We start from the raw sequence: 8,879 nt of genomic DNA, 5'->3' as shown, positions 1-8,879 counted from the left end.
AGGCTAGCCACAACCCCATCATGCTCTCCAGGACAAATGCCTGTTTGCATCTTGAGATGTGGTTTGCCCAAATGGCCAAAATAATAGGACACAGCCTGCTTGTATTCAGAATTTAGGGAAGTAAATACACAATAGATTCATAATTCCATACATACAGGGGCGCACCTAGGTAATTTTGGTGCCTGGACCTGAGGGGCTTTGGAGTCTCCCCTCCACAGTCCCCCCTGCCATGGTTTTTTTTTTAAAAAAAAAGCCTCCCCAGAAGCATGCCTCCGTTGCCCCATGGAACCAAACCATGGTGCCAAAAATTGCAATAATTCTAGCTGCCCTGAGCGTAGCTGGGGTGTGGGGGTCGTGGGAGGTTAGCTGAGCAGGCCTCCCCCACCCCTGTGGAATTGCAGCAGGCAGAACAGGAACGGCCACTGAGCCTGACCGTTCAGCCCAGAGGCCCTTGAGAACTGCAAGGATCTCCAGCATGGCTGCACAGTTGGAACAGAATGTCACAAGCCCCGATGTCATGGGCTTGCGGCACTCTATTCTAAATGTGCAGGCGCGCTGGAGTCCTTCACAGTTCTCAAGGGCTGCTGGGCTGAACTGTCAGGCCTAGCGGCTGCTACTGCTCCACCTGCCGTCCCCACCACCACCACCACAGGAGTGGCAGAGGCCTGCTTGGCTCACCCTCATACCCTGAGTGTGCACATGGCGGCTAGAATGATTGAAGTTTCCAGCACCGTGGTTTGGTGGCATGGGGAAGCGATAGGGGGTAGGTGGTGGGAGGCCCCCCTTGGCCTTTGGAGCCCCCCTCGACCTTGGAAGCCACAGACTGTGGCCCCAAGGTCCATAGGTAAGAGCTCATCTGCATACAGGGTCAGACACTGGGACAAAAAATCAAAATCTGCCACATCTAGCAAGATGCATGTGCATACTAAGTCCCTTCCCAAAAAAACCCTTAGCTAAGCAAAATTTATTTTTTACTTTCTGCTTATATGAGCCTTCTGCTTCCTTTTTCCATTTTCTTCTTGCTTGTGTAAGCAATGCAGTGTTCCAGCAAGTTAGCAACTTTGGCCTTGACTAGCAGGCCAAAGTTAAGGTGACCAGCAGACCAATGTTGAACTTTATTCACTGAGCACTAGGCCCAAACCGTTAGTATCTTTCAGCAAATAGGTAAACCTGCAGATAGGCCACCACATAGTGTTTGCCAGATTTTATAAATCTGTAAACTCCTCCCACATCACACATGGAAATACAAACTGAGAAAGATGCTTCCAACGAATTGATCAAGTGACAGATGTCAGAAAGCTAAGTAAATATTTATAATGTGGGCACAAAGAACAGGAATGCTGGGAATTGGGGGTGGGGAGTTAGATAAACAGAAGTGGCTGCTTCCTCTGGCCAGCATCTGAACTCAGCTAAAGAATGTCTTAACTTGCATTTGGTTTTGTCTTTATTAAGATTACTATGCTTCAATTTATTCAAATTCAGGAAGTAATTTTCTAACTTTCCATTGGGAAACTCCTACCAACCTCATAACAGTGATCATCTGTGATATGGAAAACATGCACTTTCTAGAAATCTCTCTTTTCTTCCTGCCCATTCTTTCTTGTCATTTTTATGGTCCAGTTACAATGGCTTCTGCTATGCTGGAGCAGACATAGGCATAACTAACTGCGTCCTCTGCTCCCCCTCTAGCACTAAAAAGCACAGTCAGTTCAGTAGGGAAAAGAGCTAGTCCAGCAACAGGCGATATGAGTCTTCCCTTTCCTGACAACTTATTGCCATCCATAAGTAGCACGGTTGCTCACAGAGGACACCCTATTGCCCATGCACGGAAGGCACCAATCAACAGGCAAGAACACCAAGATGGGGCTACTTTATTGCACCTAGCACACTCTCCATACTTTCTTTAGCTCCCAGTGCACAAGCCTGACAGTTATACAGGCAACTTTCTACAAGGAACTTTCTTTTGCCACTATACCAGCTGATTCAAACTTTCTACATAAACATAGCCGCTCAAACCGGTGAACTGGTCCACCCTAAACCGGCAGGATTTGGCTTGATCTCGGAGCAGTCCACCTTTCCTGAAGGCTGCTCTGGTTCGCAATCGAATCGTTGAAAAGGCCCGGTTTGTAATGGACCATTTTATCTTATCTTATCTTATCTTATCTTATCTTATTATTAATTTATTTATTTTTAAAACATCTATACTGCCCAAACTTTCGTCTCTGGGGGGTTAACATCAAAGCAATTAAAACACATATAAAGGTTAAAACAATGCAATAATTTTAAATTTTTGCTATTGAACCTGTCGTGCACCCTCCTACCCTGAGCATTTTTGCATATTAAATATACACCATTATGTTATCATAAGAGGAGTGCCACTAGACCAAAACAAAGTTCCATCTAGTATCCTGTTTCCTAGAGCAGCCAGCATGATGTGTCTGTGAAGTCCATAAGCAAGGCATGATAAAGGCATTGGCCTTACCCTGTTGTTGCCTCCCCAGCAACTGGGACAATCAGTGGCAGCCATTCCAGGAGCGTTCCCAGACAGCAGGCTTTACCATGGGTTCACTGAGAGGCTTTACTGGGAGTTTGAAGTTTCCCAAAAAAACTGACGCAAAATGTGGATTTTTAAAAACCCAACTATAAATCATGCTACACTCTAACATGCAATAAAAAACCTGAATTTTGTGTGAAGTGCTTCCTGATAGCTCGCAGGGAGTCTGAGGTAAAGTATTTTCCTGACCAACCTTAAAACAATTTTTAGAATTGATTTAGAATTGATTTTAGAATTTAGATACTCACCATGAAACCTGGAAGAAATGCAACCTAACCCCAGAGAATCACAGGGGAAGTGATGTAACACCAGAGAATCAGAGGAGGAAACCTAGAAATCAGCTACTTTATCATACTCTGGGGCTATTCTTATGATCACAAAAATCGGGCTAGCTAGGAAAATCCTAGCCCGATTTTTGTGATCGGCAGAACCACCGGGCTCACAGCCGAGCCTGGTGGTTCTGGAGCAGCTAACCCACTCCTGTAGCCCGCCCCTTAGCACGGGTTTGTGGAGCGAGCGCTCCGCAAACCCAGGCTATCTGCTCGTGAGTAGCCGCGGCGCGGCCCCCGAGCTCCCCAGCCCCTGCTGGCTCCGTCTTGGAGCCGGTCATCGTGTGGGCAGCCAATCTGGCTGCCCAGGGCTCCCTGGCCGCTCATGAGTGGAGAGAGCGGGCTTAGCCCACTCTTCCCTCTCACCGCTAGGAACCGGGTCTCACTGATCATGAGACCCAGTCCTGTAAGTTTTAAAACAGATTTTAACCTTTTTTAAAAACAGAGAAATAAGTGCTTAGGCAAACTGACAGGTAGGTGAGCAAACAGAAGGCAAAAGATGGAATTCTTTCTCCAGCTGCAATCACAAAACCCCACAAGTTATTCTAGTAAGAATTAATCAGCCTACTTTCCTTTCACTATCCTTACAACTGGTTTAAATGTGGTTCAAACTGAGGTCCACAAGTTAGACCTCTTGTATCTCAAATGTTCACATGTCCACCATTTTAATTGTGGTAATGTTTTAATCTTTTTATCTGTTGTTTTTATTATTTTGTTGTAAACCACCAAAAGACATGCATTTTGGGTGGTACACAAATGTGTTAAATAAATAAATAAATCTTGGATCTGGTAGGATCACATAACTGCTTTGCAGATGGAGCTGCACTGGCTGCCAATAGGTTGCCAGGCAAAATACAAAGTGCTAGTTATAACTTATAAAGCCCTAAATGGCTTAGGCCCTGGGTATTTAAGAGAGCATCTTCTCCACTATGAGCCCCACAGCCCATTGAGGTCATTTGAGGAGGTTCGTCTCCAGTTACCGCCAACTCATCTGGTGGCTACACAGAGATGGACTTTCTCAGTTGCTGCCCCGTAATTGTGGAATGTTCTCCCTACTAAGATATGATCCTCCCCATCTCTGGCAATTTTTAGAAAACACCTGAAAACCCATCTTTTTGCCCAAGCTTTCTCAACTTTTTACAATTGTCTGTTTTAATTTTGTAGATGATTTTAAATTGTTGAATTGTTTTAACTTTTTAGATGTGTTTTGATTGTTTTATGTTAACTGCACAGAGATGAAAATTTGGGCGGTATATAAATTAGATAAATAGATAGATAGATAGATAGATAGATAGATAAGCTGTACCAAATTTGGTTCAAATTGGCTGGACAGTCCACAAGTTAGCGTACTTGTGCCTCAAATGTTCATGTGTCTGCCATCTTGAATCGGGTGGATGACTTCATAACATACTATACCATTGGGGCATCCCTACAGGCCCCTACAGCTGTACAAATTTGGTTCACGTCTTGAACTGGGGTAGATAACATCATCACAAACAACACCATTGAGGTGTCCCTATGTGCCCCTACAGCTGTAGCAAATTTGGTTCACATCGGTTAGGCAGTTCACAAGTTAGCCCACTTGCACCTCAAATGGTTACTCATCCGCCATCTTGAATTCGGGTGGATGACATCATCACAATCTACGCCATTGAAGTGTCACTATGTATCCCTACAACTGTACCCAATTTGGTTCATATTGGTCCAGGCATTGCAAAGTTGATGGGCAGGGGGACACACACAGAGACACACGAAATGCTGGGTGATCTCATAAGCCTACTGGGAAGTAGGCTAAAAAAAAGTGAACTCTCACCACCTTTTGGAGCTCTGCAAAGCTTCAAGTTCTTCGGAAGGAGGTAAGAGAAACCCAGACCAAAATTGGCACAAGTTTAAATCAAGAACCTCTCTGGCATCCACCAAAACAGCCCATATCGGGAAGTTTCTAAATGTTTCAGGAGTTTCCCATGTGCTGCTTTAGTATGGCTATTAGCTAGGGGTGTGCATTTTGGAATTTTCTTGTTTCGATTTGTATCTGAATCGAAACACCCCCGTTTTGTTTTGTACCCATATTTTCTGAATCCGAATCAGCCCTGTTTTGTTTTGTAGCTGAATTTTGCGAATCCAAATTGATTTGGATTTTTTAAAAGGGTCCCAGGGCAAAAAGAGTGGGTGGTGGTGGTAGTGTCCAATGGGTGTAAGCTACCACCCAAATTTCAAAGGAATTAGGCAAAGGGCTGATTTTTTGTGAATTTTTTAAGTTTACACATCTTTAAGAATTTTCCCATAGGGAATAATGGGGATTCCAGCAAATGTATAGCTTCAAATCAAGGGGAAAGGGATGACCCAGAGCAGAGTGTAGTGGGTGGTAGTGCCCAATGGGGGCAAGGAAACTTCCAGAATTATCTCAAAAGAATTAGGAGCATAGGAAACTGCCATATACTGAGTCAGACCATTGGTCTATCTAGCTCAGTATTGTCTTCACAGACTGGCAGTGGCTTCTCCAAGGTGGCAGGCAGGAGTCTCTCTCAGCCCTATCTTGGAGAAGCCAGGGAGGGAACTTGAAACCTTCTGCTCTTCCCAGAGCAGCTTCATCCCCTGAGGGGAATATCTTGCAGTGCTCACACATCGTCTCCCATTCATATGCAACCAGGGCAGATCCTGCTTAGCTAGGGAAACAAGTCATGCTCAGCCACATGACCAGTTCTCCTCTCCATTGGGCAAAGGGCTGATCTTTTGTGAATTGTTGAAGTTTATGTGTCTTTTAAGATTTCTCCCATAGGAAATAATGGAGGTTCCAGCAGCCCAATAATTCCACTTGGGGGGCACTGCGGTTTCCCAGAGCAAGGGGTTGTGTAGTGCACATAGGGTGCCAACCACCTCCATACCCACAAGCCCTTGGGGTACTGGGTTTTGTGTTTCTGAGGTGTTCATTGTAGATTCTCTGGTAGCATATGAGATTTTCAGTAAAAAACAAGAATCCACTCATATGCTACCAGAGAATCTACACTCAGAACACCACAGAAACAACAAAACCTAGCACCCCATGGGTTAGCAACCCTTCCCATGGCCAATGTGGGGTCAGTAAAGAGTGGGAAGAAGCAAAAGAGCCAATGGGGAACAAGGAGGGAATTGTCAGCAGGTCAGCCCATGATTTAGGTCACCGATCAGAAGGCTGGAAGGCTGGGAAATTGAAAGAGATGCCAAACACAAAATGGAGACTGACTCAGAGATCACTACAAAATGGAGGTCCGAAACAACAAAATGTTTTGTAGCCGAAACAGGGATGTTTTGTTTTGTATACAAAACTTTTGGATCTGGAAAATTGGTGTTTTGTCTTGTCTACAAAACACCCAAAACAGGCTGTTTTGGGTACCAAACATTTTGTATCCGAAACGTTTCGCACATCCCTACTATTAGCCAATGTCTCTAAACTTGAAGCTTCTAATTGACTTTGAGAGCTCATCAGTATCGACAGACATGCCCAATACGACAACAACAACAACAACAAATGTTTATATACCGCTTTTCAACAAATGTTTCCAAAGCGGTTTACATAGAGAAATAACAAATAAATAAATAAGATGGATCCCTGTCCCCAAAGGGCTCACAATCTAAAAAGAATCATAAGATAGACACCAGCAACAGTCACTGGAGGTACTAAATATTTAGCGAGTGCAGTACTCAGCTCTTCAGGAATGCATCTCGATATTCAACCATGAACATAAAGAATATAGTACGTTTCTGGACTGTATGTCAATACAGACATTTGTATTGTTCATGCAAAAGGGAAACCGAAATACTAGTGCTTCAAATCTTTTTTTCTAGCCCAATTAAAGCTGTACATTTGCACACTAAGGCAAATTGAAACAGGAAAGTAAACTTGCACGTTGTGGGTGGGGGAGGCAGTGGGGTCTCAAGCCCCATATGGGATTATCTGCAGAGTGCAAGGCTCTCATCCCAGCTGGCAGCTACGTCAGTCAATCCCTGTCTGGTCTTCATAACAAACCAACAAATCCCTGGGGGGGTCACACAGTTAGTTTGTTTTTCAAAAAAGAAGATCGGGGAGGATCTTCAGGTGGCAATCCATGTCTATGAAGAAAGAATGGAGTTGCAGGAGGAGCCTGAGGGGAGCAAAGGAACTATTTACAGGTCTAATCAAGGCATTGTGTGACTGTCACAAAAGAGCATCAACTGTAGCTGTCCTTCTTAGTGGACTGCAGACTGCACATGTGGCTCATTTACTGCTGCCCTCCATTCTGCCCATATGGGCCACTCCTGCACAAGAGCACCACCAAGGATAAAATCTGGTACTTTCTGCTGCTGGCTCCTCTGTGATTTCGTACCTGGAACAGTACAAGATGTCTATAGGCCCAGGAGAAAGGAATGCATCAGCTCAAATGCAAAGTATGTCCAAAGCAACGGCCATTCCAGTCAGTGAGTTGATACACCATGTTCATGTAACTGGGATGGGTTTGGGATTCATCATGGTTGTAAACTGTTTTCCTGCTCTGGTTCATAAGGTTGAATGGGGGGCAGCTGCACTGACTTCATAAATAGGTAATGGCGTGGATTAGAGCTGAGGTAGTCAAGGAAGTTGGCTAATACTGTCCTAACCTGCCACCTGCACCAATACATGGCTGGAGGCACTCACCTTACCATGCCTCATTAGCAGGCTGAACAGGCCACATGCAGACACTGAAGACCCATGTCACAAATTCACTGGCATTTTAAACTTAATATAGGGTTTCCTCCAGGGCAGAGGCTCAAACCTGTTTGTGTGAGTCTTAAAGCAACCCTGTGTTTTAATTAAACATGTTTGTTTATGCTGCAAGAGTAAATAGAATTGAAAGTGTAAATCAAAAGTGCTGGCATATGAGAACATTTCATTCTTTACAGACTCTGTTTTTAAAGCTCCTATCATACCTATTCCTAAATTTCAATCTTATTCATCCTTCTCCCACACCATAGCCAAACCCGACCCTAAATCTAATAGTAACTCCTCTTAAAATCCCAACAGTCATTTCCCCATACATCCCACCCTCCATGCATTCCCCCTCCCTTTCACTCCAAAATTCTATCCTCCAACCAGTCCCCCCCCCACCGCCCCCACATCATCAAGACAGGTCACTATACCCAATTTGAACTTTGAATTCCGTGGATCAGAGGTGGAAATCAGGCCATGGAGTTATTTGCACTTAGCTTCAGGCTAAGGGGTAAACATTTGAGCGAAGCCACTTTGAGGTACACTCGCAGCATTGAGGCAAGCAGCCCCTCCCCTCTCCTCTCAGTTTTACTTTGAAACAAGTAGCTTAAAACCAGCATTTTAAAAACCTGTACATACATCAAGATAAGCTAGAATTCACATCACAAAGCCCGGTTTGTGTGTGGAGTGGGTCCAAAAATCTCGAAGGGACTTCGAGATAGGTTTGGCTTGTCTGTGAATGCACACACTCTCTTCTGAAGGAGATTCAGGGGAGAAGCCCTGTGTGTAAAGCCTCCCGGTAAGGCAGCCAAGGAAGTGGGTTAATGGAAGTCCCAGTTCACTTCACACCAGTTCAGCACCGGAGGCAATAACCCCACCATGCCTTATTAGCAGGCTGAACAGTTCACATAAAGGCACAAATGGGTCATTCTGAAAGGTGGGAGAGGGTATCTCAGCTGCCAAGGATAAGGATTTTGCATGCATACTTCCAAATTAAATTCCTGGCAGCAGAGGGAAAGACAGGCACTAGTCCTTAGCCCTTGTGGGCTTCCCTTAATCCTTGCAGGCTCCCCTGCTTATGAGTTTCCCAGGTGCACCTTGTTGGCCACTGGGTGAAGCAGGATGCTGGGCTGGATTGCCTTGGCCTGATCCAGCTGAACGTTTATGTTTTTATCATGGGTCTAGCTTCTGAGTCTGCTAACTGGGCAAAAAGGCACCTTTTACTGTGGTGATTCTCTTTATTTAGCAGGGGGAGAGTAACTGGCCCTATTCACCCCCAGCACAGTACTTCCAG

This window comes from Hemicordylus capensis, chromosome 3, assembly GCF_027244095.1.
Source record: "Hemicordylus capensis ecotype Gifberg chromosome 3, rHemCap1.1.pri, whole genome shotgun sequence".
Classification (NCBI taxonomy): domain Eukaryota; kingdom Metazoa; phylum Chordata; class Lepidosauria; order Squamata; family Cordylidae; genus Hemicordylus; species Hemicordylus capensis.
Note: the sequence above shows the minus strand (reverse complement) of the source record.